The sequence below is a fragment of the Scardinius erythrophthalmus genome, assembly GCF_964197995.2.
Source record: "Scardinius erythrophthalmus genome assembly, chromosome: 25".
Classification (NCBI taxonomy): domain Eukaryota; kingdom Metazoa; phylum Chordata; class Actinopteri; order Cypriniformes; family Leuciscidae; genus Scardinius; species Scardinius erythrophthalmus.
In genome coordinates, this window is record NC_138245.1 from 26,612,611 (window position 1) to 26,630,313 (window position 17,703).

Below are 17,703 nucleotides of genomic sequence, written 5' to 3' on the forward strand. Positions count from 1 at the left end.
GGGTGAGATGAATAGTGAGCTGTAGACACAGGCTGCTCTCGCCGCATAGTCACAACCTGCAGCCTTGAACCCTTTCATCATGTTCTAACAGCTCGGATTTAGATCAACACATACTCTACACATCTCTCTCTCTCTCTCTCTCTCTCTCTCTCTCTCTCTCTCTCTCTCTCACACATTGTGAGAACGTTCTCTTAACATTCTGAAACAAGAAGTACCATTTAAAAAATGTTAGACAAACGTGACGTCCAAAAAACATGAGTGATGCATAAATTATGTTTTTTGTGTTAATGTTTTGAGAACATTATTAAAGACCAGATAACTTTGACCAAACAATCTGTTACTGGAATGTTCATAACTTTGCGAAAACCTTGAATGTTAGCCAAAGCCCCCTGCTGGTTGTATCTTGTTTTAAGAAATTTTTATATTTTTTACTGAAAAACAACACAAACATACTGATTAAGTCATTTTTTTTGCAGTGTTGAGCTCCATAAAATGCTTTCTAAGAAGGCAGCTCACACATAGCTCATAATTTGAGTCATTAATGTCTGATAGATTTATGCTGCTGGCATTAGAAAGAGAGATCAATGAGGCTGGTGAGTCAAAAAGAAATTTGGTTTAGGTTGTTGTGTCCAAGACAGAGACAGCTCTAGAGCAAACTTTGAAAGACAGAGAGGCAGGAGGAGAGAACCAAAGACGTTCCGGCATGTGTGTGAGTTTGAAAACACGTCCAGGTTTGGGTTATCATCCGTAGGGATCTGTTCCAGGAGCGTTGCTCTGAATCACTCATTACTGAGCTCCAAAACAAAAGTTATAGGTGCAGGGAGAAGTAAAGGCTGAAAAAACCCAGACTCACTCTGCTGGAGCTTCTGTCAGTGCCTCAAAAAAAAAAAAAAAAAAAAAAAATCCTTCTAGTAGATGCATCCTGCATGTTTAATGGAAGCTTTCCATAATTTAGATTATTTTTCGTATATAGGAGATAGGAAGGAAATATATGTATCAGGACGTCTGATAGGTTTATTTATATATTTAACACAACGTAACTGTAGACAAGACTCGACAAACTAAAGGTTACACATACCTTGTCTTTGAAACCTTGGGTCATTTTTTAAAATGTTTGCCAGAACGTTATCTAAAGTTCTGAGAACATTCCCTGTTAGCTGGGATGGTAGTACACTATTTTGAACTTCAATAACTGCAGAATGTTCCTCAACCAATCTCAAATGCGTCAACCAATCACATGCTCTTTCACTTATCTGACCTGACAAAAAGGAAGTTAAATTGAATTCACTTGAATGATATCTAAACTTGGTATTTGTGATGGCGTCCTCAAAATAGGAGTCATAGTGATGATTCAGAAACAGACTGGTAGCAGTTATTGTATTTACAATGCATGAAGAAACGAACGATCTGATTGTTAAGCGCGGTTGTGTGAGGTTGATTGGCATCACCTCCCAAAGCACGTCTACACAGAATCTCATGTGAATATACATGCATTTGAATTGCAGAAATAAACTTGTTATTCTCAAGCCTAAAATAATCATTTTACCATGCCTTTCTTCCATCCAAAACCAAATAGAGAAGACAATTGGCAAGCATTCTGGACATTACATGTACATTTGGTACTGTAGACAACCACCAACCAGCAATATGACTAATGAAGCTTGTCATGACCACTGAATATTACATGAACACATTCATGGAACACGATCTAATCGGCAAAATCAATCTCAATGAATATTTAGTTGCAAGTGGTGAAGTTATTTATTCACATGGGTGCTTTTCCGTATATTATTCTTAATGCAGAGGCATTAGAAAAACCTAAAATATCTTTGGAGCACTATGTAGATCTGGCACTTGCTTCCATCAGTTTAAATATGGTAAATCCTGCGTCTGTAAGCTTTTGGCTGGCTCTCATTGCTAGATGAAATAAGACATTAGAACTCATCACCGTCTCAGATTAATCAGCATCTAGAAGGGCATTAGCACCTCTCTTAGCGTGTGCTGAAGAGCGGGAGTGACAGGAAATCATTGTCTTGGCCAGTCTGCTCAATCTGAGAGTCAGTGGATGGAGTCTCTCGAGGTTACTGAGGGTTGTGTTGGAATAGGAGACTTCATTTCTATGTGTGTTTGTGTGGGTGTTGATAACATAGAAATGTGAAATATCACAGGTACTGTAGTTGTTGTCGCTGTCATCGGATCAGTTGGCTTCAACAACTATAAAAAGGAAAGAACTGTTTTGTGATGCTATATAGCAAGTGAACAATACACCAAAGTCTTTGAATTACACTCACTGTTTTCCACTCATATCATACATGTTATTTTTGTCCTTCCTATAGAACAGTGAGTGTAGTTATTAGAAACTAAAATTATTTTGGTACTTGAAATAAAGCTGAAATAAAATAGGGATGCACGATATATCGGCCACCATATTTTAAATTTTATCGTTATCGGCCCAATAAGAAAATTTTGCCGATATATTAAATAACAGATTATTTCCTTCAGCTGAGACACTTCAGATGCGCATTGTCTGCCATGAGGGTTTTGAATTGTTTCAAATATGATTGGGAATCACTTCAAAAAAGGAACATACAGAAACATGCACAGCACAAGTCTGTCATAAAGTCTACATGAAATTATAATGAGAACTGTGTGCTTGAGACATGGCTTTTTAATGGTGAGACTGGATTTAGATTTATCGACCAATGTATCAGTCATCGGCTTTCAAATATAAAGAATTATTGGTGATCAGTATCGGCCAAACATTTTTTTTAGATTGTGTTAAATAGCATCCCTAATACAATATAAATATTAGATGAAAAACTTAAACTTAAAAAACATAAATGAAAATTAAATATGTTGCTTTGGCAACTACTGAAATAAATATTATTGGTGAAGTACTACAACTACTAAAACTGAAAAAAGCTCATTCAAAATATCAGTAAATATAGCACATAAATAATAAAACAAACTGCTATAGAATAAGCTTTATCCCAGATAGCATGTATAATCGGCCCGAGCTCGGCTGCCCCGCGGCGCCTGCGGCTCAGACTCGGCATCGGCGTGTGTTAACCGGGCCGATTGTGGCCCGCAGCTCGCTCTGGCACATGCATTTTTGTTACGGCTGTAAGCACTGGGCCGATTCATGTTCACCGTAACTGGTAACTCGGCTCTGCTGTATGATCTGGACCACTTCTGGAAATGACTCGGCTTAGGTTAAATCAAGGATGGTTTTAATGTAGCAATAATTAACATAAAAATTATTTTAAAATTGACGTAAATTCCTGACTGTATCTTAGGATGTTATACTCGTCGAATGTCGTTGTCCAAAACAAAATATCTGCGGTAAATAATAATAATAATAGAGTCATTTTGCACAGAGCAATTTTTAATATTTATAACCATAGCAAAAATATTTAGTTGTCATGAAGATTCTTTACGTGTATTTTAAAAATGCATGGCCGCTTGACATCACTCGCACAGTCATGGTGATTGCAGTCGCGCATCGGCTGAGTAGTTGGGTAGTCTAAAATTAACACCGAGTCTAAAATTCATTTTACTGGCTATTTCAAATGTTTACCAGCAGTGACGGTTAAACTCTGGGCGCTCGGCTCAGATGCGTTTACCGGTATGAAGCCGATTTCAACAGTTGCTGCAGCGAGCGTCAGCACGCAAGACGTGTGCACAACTTTCGGTGAGATAAAACTCAACGCCTGACTTAAAATCATCCCTTTTCGATCATGCGTCATTACAGTGAACTTGAGGTAAGTTGTGTTCAATTTCCTTAAAAAGCATCAACATTTCACGCCGAGCATATCAATCGAGTTACGTCGACCTACATATTTCGAACTGTTGCTGATTAAATGTTGATTATTATCGATCCGTTTAAACTTTGTTCATGTTCATTTGACAGTGCTTCCCTAGATGAAACGAAAAGAAAGAATTCAGAACTCGAATTCTATTAATTAGGACAACAATATATATATAAAAAAAATTCTGAGTAAAGTAGTGCAAATGGGGGTAATATGAAAGCTTTTATGGCGCGAACGAAGCTAACATTGACTAACGTTAGCTGCGCTGTTTTTGCGCTAGCAGCTCATATTTTCGTTCTGCTAGTTAGCAAAGAATTAGTTGCTAGGCTAGACACCATTTTATTGAATGCAATTTACGTGAATAATATTTACGAGCACAGTCTTTGATCTGTGGAAGAAAATAAAGTGGAACAAATGTTAGCTGGCTTAAGGCCAATTCCGCACAGACAAACGCCAACAAACACGTTTTGTCCTAAAGTATGTGCACATTTTGATCCTGTAAGAAAATATTTATTTTACTTATATAGAGGAATGATGTGGGATTTTGGTCTGCTGAAAGCTGGGTCATGTCTGTTGCTGAGTGAGATCGGGACTTATGAAAATGAACTGAGGACTCTTATAACGGTAGAGGAGCAGCTGCGCCTGCGCCGGCGACCTCACAGTTGCTGGGGATTATGATTACGCTGACACGTTGCTCCTGGTTTTACAGGTATGATACAACATATGTTCATGCTGCAAATATTTTGTGTATTAATGTTCTGGGTTGTGAAGATCTATGTGCAGACCGTCCGCCATTTTGTGAACGCTGTGTATGACGTCGTGAAGTGCATTTAATGGCCTTTTGCACAGGGGCCTGTAACAGATGCACTCTCGACATTTAACAATATAAAACGAGAAGAAAGTCGTGTCTGAAAGCAGCAATCTTTTACTTGTATTGCTAAAATGAACGAATATCTCGTGTTTTTCCATGGGTGCTTGAGTTTGTCGGTGTCGGTTGGGGCAGTGTGAACATGACGCTTATTTTTCATAACATTCTGAATACAACGGCCAACTTTTGTTGGTGACTTTTTTTTGTTGGTGTTTGCTGGCGTTTGTCTGCGGTGTGAATTGGCCTCTAGTTGTACTTTTATTAGGGGTGCACGATATATCGGCCGCCGATATAATATCGGCCGATATGGTCATTTTTTTTCACATCGGTATCGGTCCGATGTCAAAATAGGGCCGATGTGAACAGGCCGATATTTGACGTGTGAAGTTGAAGATTAAGTTACTGATGCTGACTCGTGCAGTGAACGCGCCTGAGAGAAATACACATTTCATACAGATGACATAAGCAGAGAACAGTCTGTTTTCTTTCATTTTGAATTGTTCTGTTTAAAAATAGATGTTTCAAGCTTTCTATATAGGCTATGTCTCAGGTCTGTGAGGCAGGTAGGTTTCGGTTCATTTGAGACGCGCTTTTTTCGCCTCCATGTCCTGATTAAATATTTTCTAATATTTACTTTGTTTATTTTTGATGAAACATTGATCAAAATTAAGATACAATTAATACAAAACGAAATTAAATTTAAAGACAGGCTTTGTGCTTTCTGTTTGAGGTCTCTGTGAAAGTTTTAAAGCAGTCTTTGGACGTGCGGTACAGAGAACTGTCCCGTCAGTAACATTGTTAACGCAGTCCAGTGCGACTTATGATTTTTCCCTCATGACACATTTTTGATTGATCGTTTTTTGACTCGTAGATATTTGAATATTGCTTGATATTTGATACCCGTTCGAATTTGATTTTTTCTCAAAAGTGACCGCACGTGTGATTTGTGGATTACTGATAAGCGCGAGTGGAGAAACAGGCGTTTATTATTCATTCTGTGTTGAGAAACGTACCTTCATGTGTTACGTTATTGTGTTGATAATAACTAAAGTAGCCTACCTAATTATGTTACATATTTATTTTGTATGAAAACTAGCGCGTTCGTTACTTATGGATTAAAAAGTAGGCTACCGATGTATCAGTGCTGCGCGAGCTGTCCCTCACAAACACGGACGCGCGCACACAGAGAGAGAGAGAAGATAATTGTAAAATGAAAAATTGACGGGCTAAGTTTAAATTTTGTTCTTGCTTGTTTTTTTTTCTTTCAAAATGTCAGAAAGCATTTTGTATTATCCATCCGATCCGTGTTTTTAAAATTCGTTAAATGACGGACGTTTTACTGTTAACACAGCCCATATGTCGGATTCGTCTTATAGCCTACTTGTTATTATTTTTAGAATAAGTGATTCGTTATGCTATTATTGGACTCCTGTCTAATCATTGTCAACTGTTTTCTATAAATATGTTTGTATTGGCTAACATTTATTCAGCTAATGCGTGTCCTGTTTAAAATGTGCAATGTTCAAAGGCAAAGACAGCACGTCACAAATAGAAGTCCTTTTCCCTGTGGTATTCAGTATCATATTTGGATATTGGAATAATAAATTAAGTAGCCTATCTTAATTGTACACAATGTTCCTGTTTTTTTTTTTCCTGTTTTCTAAGGGTTTCATAATTTTAGACAAGTTGACCAGCACACATTATATGCAATGCAATATAATGCATGTGTGTCGTATGTGTGACATATTTTGCATACAGGTAAAGGTGCCCAATATCAGTCATTTCTAAAGTAAAAAAAAAAAAAAAAGTGTTTTGGAAAATAGCTCTTTATTTGATAATCATTAAAATTTGTTTTCTATACAGAGATATCGACATCGGTAAATATCGGTATCGGCCATAACAGCAATATTAATATCGGTTATCGGTATCGGCCACAATTTTCACATCGGTGCATCCCTAACTTTTATGGCGCAAACTGAAATCGCACTTTATAGCTAACATCAACATTACCTTTGGCTAAATGCGGTCTGTACAGACAGGTTTGAAAAGTTTATTAGCTATAGGGCTGGGCGATATGACTGAAAACTGTATCATGATGTAAGCGTTTCATATCAGTCGATAATATTGATATTTTTTATGACCTATTTAAAATAAGGACCAGGAGAAAAATATATTACATTCAACATTTTTATTTTAAACTTAACCTTCCTCTGATTATAATCCCCTCAGTTATAAAGGCAGAAATGTCAACACAACCATGGAAAGCAACACCATGGAAGACACAAAAAACAGGTCTTCTCGGGAGGCTGTGCCTACAGGTAGGAATTCTACAAAGTGATCTCTCTCGGTTTACTCTGATCTACGTACAATGTTTTGCTACTAATCTGTTATGCCTGCTTTTTCTTGTGTCTTACAGCAATTGCTAAGGAGATCCTCATCCAGCTTGATTCTATCAGACAGCAGCAGTTGCTCATCCTGATGCAGCTCCTACAAATCTCCAGCAGTTCCAGACTTCATGCCAGACCCAACACATTTTGGGCTCCTACTTTCAACTATTGAGGATCTACAATGTTTGGAGGAGATGTTAAAGAATCCAGAGGAGAAGAAGAATTTGGTGAGTTAAATTATGCATTAATCAGATCATTCCTAAAAGTCAGTCCCCACTCTCACTCATGCTATATTCCTTAAATAACTAATGAGGTACATGTCTTTGTTTCAGACTGTTCTCCTTGGAATGGTCGGAGGCATGACTCTTAAAGACACTGTGGGGCGGGTCCTGAAAAGAGCAATGAACACTTCGCTGGCGAGACACACATTATAAGTGTGGTTCTGGGTGAGTGTCAGTGCTGGATAACTGCACTGTGGTGACATCCCATGGCTCTACAGTGCAACCTATTTATTTATTTATTTATTTACTGGCTGTGACAGTGACAAAGTATTTAGGAGCACCAGTGCGACTGACCTGATCAGGTTCTATGGGTGCACCCTCCATTGAAACTAGAGCTGCAACGATTCCTCGATTAAAGTCGAGCACTCGATTTAAAAAAATTCTCAATTGCAATTTACCCGTGTTGAGTAACCGGCAAAATACTGGAAGTGGCGCATTCCACAGACGAGAATCCATGAATAACATTATTACACCGTTTTCTAAGGCTACGCGATCTATTTAAAACCATTTACAATCATAATATAGCATAGTGCTATCATGAAATCACAAAGGCTGTGATTTAGTTAAGAATATGCGCTTTAAAAAAAAAAAATGCCCCGGCAAGTCATTTTATCAAATATCGCCTTTTAATGGGTAGGTTAATTTGTCATTGATCAGAAGGTGCTCCTAAATTTTTGACTGTGCTCCTAAACTTTTTAAATTAAAAAGAAATGTAAGTGTAGAGCCCTGCATCCAAATTAAGTTTTGGTGGTTGCTGAGTAACATCACATGGTCATGCTGCTCTCTTCTATCTTGTGTTTTTCTCAGATGCAGTCCGCCGGAATGCCCTGACCAAAGATTTTACAGAAGAGGAAACCGAGCTGCTCATCACCAGGTGGCTGTGGCTAGCCTCTGATAGGGATGGTGGCCGAAGCCAAAGAGGGCGAACAGGCAGACAACGTAGACAACTCAAAAATCGCGGTGGGCCAGAATTAAATGTTTCAAAGTTAAAAATGTTGATATTGGAAAATGGTATTTGAACTCCTTGATTCTACATAATGCTTTGATATTATTTCTATTCTATTCTATTCTTTTCAATTCAAATCTGTTATTAAAAAGTGTGTGCGTAGACTACTCAAAAACGCATCTGGGCCAGAATTAAATGTTTCAAAGTGAAAATGTTGATATTGGAAAATGGTATTTGAACTCCTTGATTCTACAATTAATGCTGTGATATTATTTCTATTCTATTCTGTTCTATTCTATTCTATTCTTTTCAATTCAAATCTGTTATTAAAAAGTGTGTGTGCGTAGACAACTCAAATGCAGTGGGCCAGAATTAAATGTTTCAAAGTTAAAAATGTTGATATTGGAAAATGGTATTTGAACTCCTTGATTCTACATTAATGCTGTGATATTATTTATATTCTATTCAAATCTGTTATTAAAAAGTGTGTTTATCCTATTTTTGTAGTGTGGTCCAATAAAACATGCATTAAACATGAAACCTGTCTTCCTTGTGCTGTTTTACTTTGTTTATCTTGCATAAATAACGGCTGCTAAGCAATTTTAGTATTAACCTGATATGAATGGAATTCAAAGTTCAAATAAGCCCAAATAAGGAACGGGATTGGAGGCGAGCTTACGTCCTCTCACTCGGGGTTCCGCAATCGGGCCGTGTTAAAACCGAGCGCTCGCAGAGCAATCGGACCTAGATTCATGCCGAGCATTGGCCGAGTGTTTTAGCCTTAATCGGGCCGCGTTAAAACCGAGCGCTCGCAGAGCAATCGGACCTAGATTCATGCCGAGCATTGGCCGAGTGTTTTAGCCTTAATCGGGCCGCTTTCGGCCCGCACAATTTTTGCTAGCTGGGATTAACCACGTATTATGGTTGAGCTTACATAGCCTACATAGATAACAATAAAAGAGAGAAAAAAATGAAATAAGACTGCTTTAAAACATACCTGGACATAACTCAAGGGCATACAGCATAACAACCTGGCTCCAGTCACTTGATGAAAAAGTGGTTTTCTGGCTTGAGATTTATGCAGTCTGTCCAATATTTAACTACTTAGAAAGGTTAAAAGCATTGGGTTTTCACCCCTTGTAAATGACAGCAGAAGCAACTGCAAACTGATAAACTTCTTCTGACCATTAGCCTACAAAACTTTCAAACGTCAACACTTTTGGAGTTTTAAAGGTTTGCAGCACAAAAACATTTTTTGCACACATCTTTTAGCTAATGACATTTGAAAAGCAAATGTTCTCTAACTTAAAGGCATTTCATATTTTTAAGTGTTAGCTAATACCCTTGACAAATACCTAATACTTGTATCCAAAAATATCAGAACCACAGAGAAGCATTCCTTTATGGTATATCACAGTTCAGACGTGCTATACAGAAATTAAAGAGGTCATGACATGAGAAATCAAATTTGCCTTGATCTTTTGACATAGCCTATACCATTAGACATAACTTTGTACCAATTAAACGTCCTGCAAGTTTCATAGCTTAAAATGCCCTCCTCAGTCCTCATGATTATAAACAAAACATTTAATCAAGCTAAAAAAAAACAGCTCGTTTGAATATGGTGGATTTCTGTGACATTACACGACCAAATATATTTGCAAATGTCTGCCTCCAAAGCAAGACGTAGACCTTATGCGCCAGAGAAACGAGGGCGCCGCCATGTTTAGAATATTGTCTTCCGTTTTTGCGGTCGCTCCATGAGTAATTAACTTTTGAAGTGGATTTACTTAATGTAAAGTTAAAGAAAGTTATCATGAGGGCTGTAATGTTTAAAGCAGATGACTTAACAAATGTCAGTCGACCGGGAAGATTTTAAAACGAGCCGTTCGTTAATAAACACGCAAAAAGTCAAAAAGACAACGAGCGCGCGCAGCGGTGAAAAGGGGCGGGGCTACATAAGGTCTATACATCATAAACCCCGCCCATTGGCGTTCAGGCTGCTCGTTTCTCACGTCAAAAGCAAATTGAACCCATTATAATCACTGACGCTGTCTACACTGGATACAGTTTGCTGACTCCATGTGCTTGAGTGTGCCAACAACAGGACAAATGGAAGAGTAATTGAAGCATAATTTGCAATTTACGCGTCCTTTTTAAACAGTCCATTTGCTCATTTCTTTGGATACTTCAGAAACCAGCGTCATGGAACAAGTGGATGGTTTATTTTTAATGCCGTCATGCCTCGCGTCAGAGGATTATATGTTTGTTCGGAGAATTTGATGGCAGGAGGCACGGTGTAATGGAGAGTTCACAAAGAAACTTTTGCTGACAGATGAAGCAGTCAGCTGTATCTGATTCTGACAGCAGCTGCATCACAAACTGGTAAATTATTACATAATGCTTTGTCTGTAAATTACGGTTTTATATGGATAATAATGCTTTTAAAACACTAACGTGCAATAGTGAGTGAGTACTGTTTCTTATGCAGTGACAGCCAATCATAACTGGCCATTTACTGACAAGCCTTAAAGGATCATTTCTGTCAGAGAGTAAGAAGGAAGGTTGAATATGATCGTTTTTCCACATACTGTTTATGACTTATTTTCTTCCACAGAACAAAATTTGAAAACTCCGTATGGAATTACAATGAACAGAACAGGGGAACAAGGCAAGGCAAGTTTATTTATATAGCACATTTCATACACAATGGCAATTCAAAGTGCTTTACATAGAAGAAAATTAAAACAATACAAAGAAAAAAGAATAATTATAAGAAAAAAATAGATGCAACTGCTCCATAAAAATATCTTAAAATGATTCCATAAAGCTTGTACACTATATAATCACAAATTATTTTTTTTGTTTTAACTATTTACTTAATAAACACACCTAAATCAAATCCAAAAATGCTTTTTCTTCCAAAAAGGTTCATACAGATCTAAACAACCCCCTCCCAAGCTATACACAGTCTCATAAAAACACATTATGCATGTGATTATGTGTAGAGGGCTGTTTACTGTGTGCTCCAATCATCCTGAAATAAGTCAGTGTTGTTCCCTCACTCAAACAGACCATGCTGTTTTTAAGCCCTTATAACCAATGTTCTCTCTCGACCCCACTGACAGCCTATGACTGCTGGGAAAACATCAGCGCTACTCTTGCCTATGTGATGGGTTTGCTGCAATATCACACCAACAAGTTCGCTCTTCACATTCACATCCATATTTAATATGGGGAGCTGGCTGCACTACCACCTGTCAAGTACCCCTCACACACGCACACACACATACACCTGACCCCTGTGGGTTTGCAGAGGGAGATAAGGGCTCTTGTGGGCATCAAACTGAAGCTGGGAGAGTTGCATGGGTACTATTGGTTCTGGATCAGTCAAGAATTATATTATATAAACCTGTGCTTCTCATGAGCACAAATACTTCTATGCATAAGTTCAATAATGACGTCAATGCTTTTTGATAATATACTCTATTTCTAATAACGTAGGTAAAAAAAAAACTGTTCCCCTTCAAAAACACAATCTCACATAGTTTATCTTTTACCTCCAAAATTCAATTACATATCAGATGCTGGAGAGAAAATGTATGATTGAAGAGGTCTCTTATGAGCAGTGGAGGAAAGAGAGAGAATATAAACTCTGAGTTTATTTTACCAATATTTTGCTGCATTGTGTCTAGTTTTGCACACTGAATGCAACACACTGAACCTCATCCCTGCTAACAGGGAACATTCTCAGAACATTCTGGCAAGGTTCTCTCAACATTATGAACAAACTTTCTTATTCGTTCAAAGTTAGCTGGTCTTTAATAATGTTCTCAAAAGATCAGCACAAAAAAGTATTTATACGGTACATCTTTCATAGATGCTTTAGTTATACTTTTTGTCAATTTTTTTTTAAAACGTTACTTGTTTGAGACCATTCAGAGACCATTACAAAAGTAACGTTTGCATAATGTTTGCAAAATGATAAAATGGACCGTTCCCTTAATGTTTTCACATAACCAAGAAGAAAACATTTTTAAAACATTTAAAAAACTGGATGTTTTGTATGGAGCCCATAAATTAACAATTAGTTCCTACAACATATACGTCAACACCTTTTACTAATTCGTTACCTCATTTTAAGAAAATTGTGCGCACGATACAATAATTCACTCTCTCGTTTTACTAAACTTTGGCCACATTGTAATGATTCATTCCCTTTGTTATTCCCGAATTAGTTCAACGTAGGCCACGATTCAACTAAGTGTACGTTTGCATGATTTACTACTCAGTTTTTAAACAGTCTGCACTTTATTTGAGGAATAAAATGAGCGAATAAAAAGGCACATGAGGCATCATTAGCTAGCCTCATCATACTCATCATTAAGTGTTTAAGCTGCCATTGGTGATGCATGGTACCATCAGCTTTCAAATTATCTTGCTGCCGATTTATATAAACATGGTTGTTAAATCTAAAGATAATCCAACACATTTTGCATTTGAATGCCTGAAGCTGTCTAACATCGACGGGTTGTAACTTCAGAGACACAGCACTTTGTAAATCAATGGTTATTGACTAGCATGTTGGAAGATCACGGCAGGATCTCTTTTCAACGAGGCTCTGTAAAACTGTAGCTGAGTCATTCCTACTATGCAGCACATTTTCATGTTCTGATAATACATGTCGTAATTGTGACGTCTGTTCTGGGTTTGAATTTAGTTTGAATTGTGAGCTTGTTTGATTTGTGTTTGGTCAGTCAGCTTCCTAGTTCAGTAGTCGGATTACTGATCAGGGAGTCGTCCATTTTAAGTGCTGTCTCAATCGCAAAATCCTTCCAGAGCACTGAAACGTTTGCTCCTTCAAAAGTCACACAAAATTTTTATTTTTTTTCTGTTAGGTTCCATGCTGTTGATAATAATGTTTTGTTACCATTGTGTACAATTCCCTGAGCTCTACTAAAACATATTTGTGTGGTTTATTTGACAGTTTTACGATCTCTTTATGAACTTTTTGAAGTGTCAATAAACTGGCAATGGAGGCACAGACAGTTTTTAAGACAATCCGAGATGTCAACTAGTCATTCATGTAGGTGATTTTGAAAAAATATGCATATTTGCACACTACTAGCAGGATCTCAGATAACCACTTCCTGAAAGTGAGCAGTTTACCTTTGGCAAACTGCAAAAACGAATGCAGACAGCAGGAAAATGTCATGGTGTTCTGATTAGCCGTATGCCATGCAAACAAAAGTGCTGCTTTCTCATATGCCATCCTGTGCTTTGACATTACCTTCCCCTTCTATTCGTTTAACAGTAATGCCAAGAGGATAAAGTACTGTCAGTGCGAGTATGAGTCTTGTTGTTCCGCTAGTTACTCTGGTCGCTCATTAGAAGTCTGTTGAGTCATGCATATAATGATATATTCTGAAAAATCACTCGCATTCATATCGCAGCCTTGAACCCAAATCCCTGTAGGTTTGTTGAACAATAACTTGGAAATGTAGCTCATAATCTCTCTACGTCTTGCTGACATGAGGAAAATGATGTTATATAATGTGTTAACAAAGCGAAATACTAAAATATGCAAGACACAAAGTGGGGAATTCATCAAGAATGAATGATGCTGATGATAGCGTTGTTAATTGTTCGTATTGTCAGTGTTATTTTAGCACATGATTCACTAAAGGTATTATGCAAATTAGGTAGTGGCGCTAACACCCCAACAATTTAATTTGCAGGGCAGTTTTGAGTGCTAGTTTGCAGGATGCAGTCGACTCAGGAAACATTTAAGGCAAGTTTTGACGTGTTTTTCTTTTATAGTCCTTTAATATTGATAAAAAATGAAACTCCAAACAGCAACTGAATTGAATTGCAGAATGCTATCCTTTGATTTTTGTGAGTGATGGTATTTGGCCTTTTTTAAATTGTGAACTCATTAAATCAACACTGTTAATCGCGTAACGGAGAGCATATTTGTAAGCCATTCACACTTATTCTCTTCATGCAGCATTGTTATGAAATGAATTATCAGAGGAAATTGTTGTAGAAGTGTTGAGTTTTGGCCTGAATTCAGGGTTCACCTCAGGGCAGATCCTACAGGTTTTCCTCTGCCAAGCAAAAAAATCCAGATTTCATCACTGAAAATAAACTGATGTGAGATGAAAATATATCTTGGCTGTCACACTGACTCTAACTGTCATATCAGATTAAGACACCAGATCTCATCTGAGCTTGAATATTCCTTCGCCCTTTGAGAATCCCCTCTAGTGTCTGTCACCCTCCCCGTATATAAACCCTTGAAATGTGACTTACTGTCTTCAGTCCTCTTGCTTTGGTTGAAGTCATTACAAAGTGCCCTTGGTCGCCCCCCTCTGATTTATTTGGTTTGTTATGCTGCCAGTTCAGAGCCTGGCTTGTGGGAATGTGGCACTTACTAAAAGGAATCCTCTATAAACAAAGTCAGTCTACACTGTAAAAACTAAAGGAGCCTCAAGTATCCTGTTGGATACTCAAGGAACTTCAAAATGTAATTTTGGTGCCTCAAAGCTCTTTTTCCTATAGTAGGGTTACTGGAGGAGCATTGACAATCTTTGAGGTTCTTGCTGGAACTTATGGGATCCTTTAAGCACTTTGTATTTAGTTCAGAGGTTCTGGAGTCACCTTTTCATTACCATGAGACCTCGAAGTGCTTTGGGGGAAAATAGAGGAACTTAAATGCGATAAAAGGGTTATTGGAAGATCTTTTAACATTTAAGTGGTTCCTGGAAGATCTCTTATGTTAAAGCCAGCATCTGGAGGAACCCAATGGTTCAGTGAGGCCTGAATTAGATTATTATTCTATTATTATTATTATTATTATCCTATTATTATTATTATTATAATAGGCTACTTAAGTTTGATTCAGTATACATACACAGGTGAAAAAGACGTACTATTAAATGTATTAAAAATGTACTTGAGTGTGTTTTTAGTAGACCTACAATACAAATATAGCCTACTTTAATGCATTTTTTTAATTATTATTATTATTATTATTATAGGCAAGTTTGATTCAGTATACATACCCAGGTGAAAAAGATGTACTATTAAATGTATTAAAAATGTACTTGAGTGTGTTTTTAGTAGACCTACAATACAAATATACTTTAATGCATTTTTAATACATTTAACAGTAACTATAGTCTTTTTCACTTGGGTAGCTTACATATATTTAGTATAGGCCTATTTTATTAAGTCATTTAAACCTTAAACAACAACACTAAATAATAATAATATTATATGAAGAAGAAGAAGCAGGAGGAGAAAAGTTTTATTCAGTCACGAAACTGCTGCTATTCCTCTGCTGTCGTCGCTTCAGTGATCCTCGCGCTGCTCGCGCGCAACAAAGCTCAGCTGATCGACGTCATCGGTTTGAAAGTAACGGCTCCTCTCATCAAAGCTTCCGCCGTTTGTTCGGCTCTCCATTACAAGGTTTGTAAACTCGCCAAATAAATATAAATACAGAGTCTACTCACTATATATTTAAACACACACATATATAAACTAAATGTATTATACATTACTACGTTTTTACAGTGTTTACCACTCGTTTATTGCACAGTATCTGGTATGAAGGTTTTAGCCGCGATGCTAACTACGTTGATCTAATGAACAAATGGAAATGATTGACTTATTGTCTTAGATTGATTTAGTTATTCAATTCAACATATTTTGTACAACTGTGTCTTCAAATTGCTGATATACCCTAACTAATTTAGGAAATTCTCTGATTCTTGGCGTTTGTTATGAATAACAAAAACAGGTTATAGTTTGCTCTGTTTTTGTTTAGCCTAACGTTAACTTTACTTACTACAGGTGCCCTCATTCTCTCAAATACCATTTTAAAGCCATTTACTGGTCAATAAATATTATGATGTGAATAATCAGCTTTGTTCTTTTGTTTCCCCAGAACAACCATTACATTTCTAAAATAATCTGAACATTTCAGTGGCAACATTGAATTACAGTAAGTACCTGCACCACATGCAAGTACTTTATTACTATGAACTTTAGCTGTGTGAAGTTGTATTGTTTGACTGTGTACTTGTGTTTTTTAATCTGTTACTCTCTGAAAATCTTTTCTCATGATCTCAAATCTCATTCATGTTACTCAGAAAAATAATATCACAGGTTTGATTCACAAAAAATGCTATAGACATTTTAACTCTGAATTATAACTTCAAGTTTAGTCTTTTTCGACAAAAAAATAAATAAATAGGAAAAAGCAATTAGGCTTCAGAAGACTTGCAACACAACCCATAACACATGAGTTGTGAACTCATTGATTATTTTTAGAATCTTTTCTGGGACATTTTTGGAGCTTAACCATTTTTACATAAATTGTTGCATTGAATTGAACTAGACAAGTGTGCATAAGAATGGTTTCATGAATGATTTACACAATTGTTTTCTGCTTGTGTTTCATGCAGTGTCAGCGATCGGTGACTGGGGTTGCATTATGCCTGAGATCTGCTTTTGGGTTCCACAGACAGAAAGTCAAACAGGTTTGGAACGTCACAAGGCTGAGGAAATTATTTAAATTTCACAACTATCACTTTAATAACATTACTAACAGTAAATTTTGTACTTTGCAGGGATCTCGGTAAGCTGAAATACAAGTTTGATCAAGAATAAAAATCCTCCTGTAGACCTGAAAATCATTGAAGTGCCTGGACCATCCACCAGAAAAGAGGAAAAACACACGGAAAACGATGCTGTACCTTTTCACTTTTCTAACTCGTTAAGTACCTCACACCAACTTGGTCCCATAGTGACATTTTTGACCACAAACGAAATTGCTGATCGTGTGAATTCATATTGAAATGACTGAATTCACCAGTGAACATTCACAGAACAACAGATCATTTTACTGCACCTTAATACTGTTTCCGGGTCGAAGCCTCTACTTCCTCTATCTTGTTTCATGAGAATACTCTACAACCATTTATGAACACTTTTGATTCAAGTCACACATTTAAGCTTTTCAAAAGCCATAGTGTACATTACAGTCTCCAGTCTAACGGCATCCCAGACTTAAACATTTTATGATTCAAAATAGCTGAATAACTAACAATCTGAGATTTCAGTATAGAGATAAAGGTTACAGCACAATGAGTGTATATTAGCACTGTTGTTTGTTTTTGGCATCTGATAGAGCTTTTGGACTTGGAAACAGTGATGTCAGACTTACCATCGGACTGAAACACAAATGTTTTAAAGTTAAGTATGATGGACATTTTTAATTAGTTCAAATGTAATTTTTTTTTACATTGATTTATTTAGTGGAACATATGTGTTTCCATGCATTTTGTTGAGATGTCTTTTCTTGTTTATCTATTGTATATACATGGTTGATTATTCATGTTGCTTATGT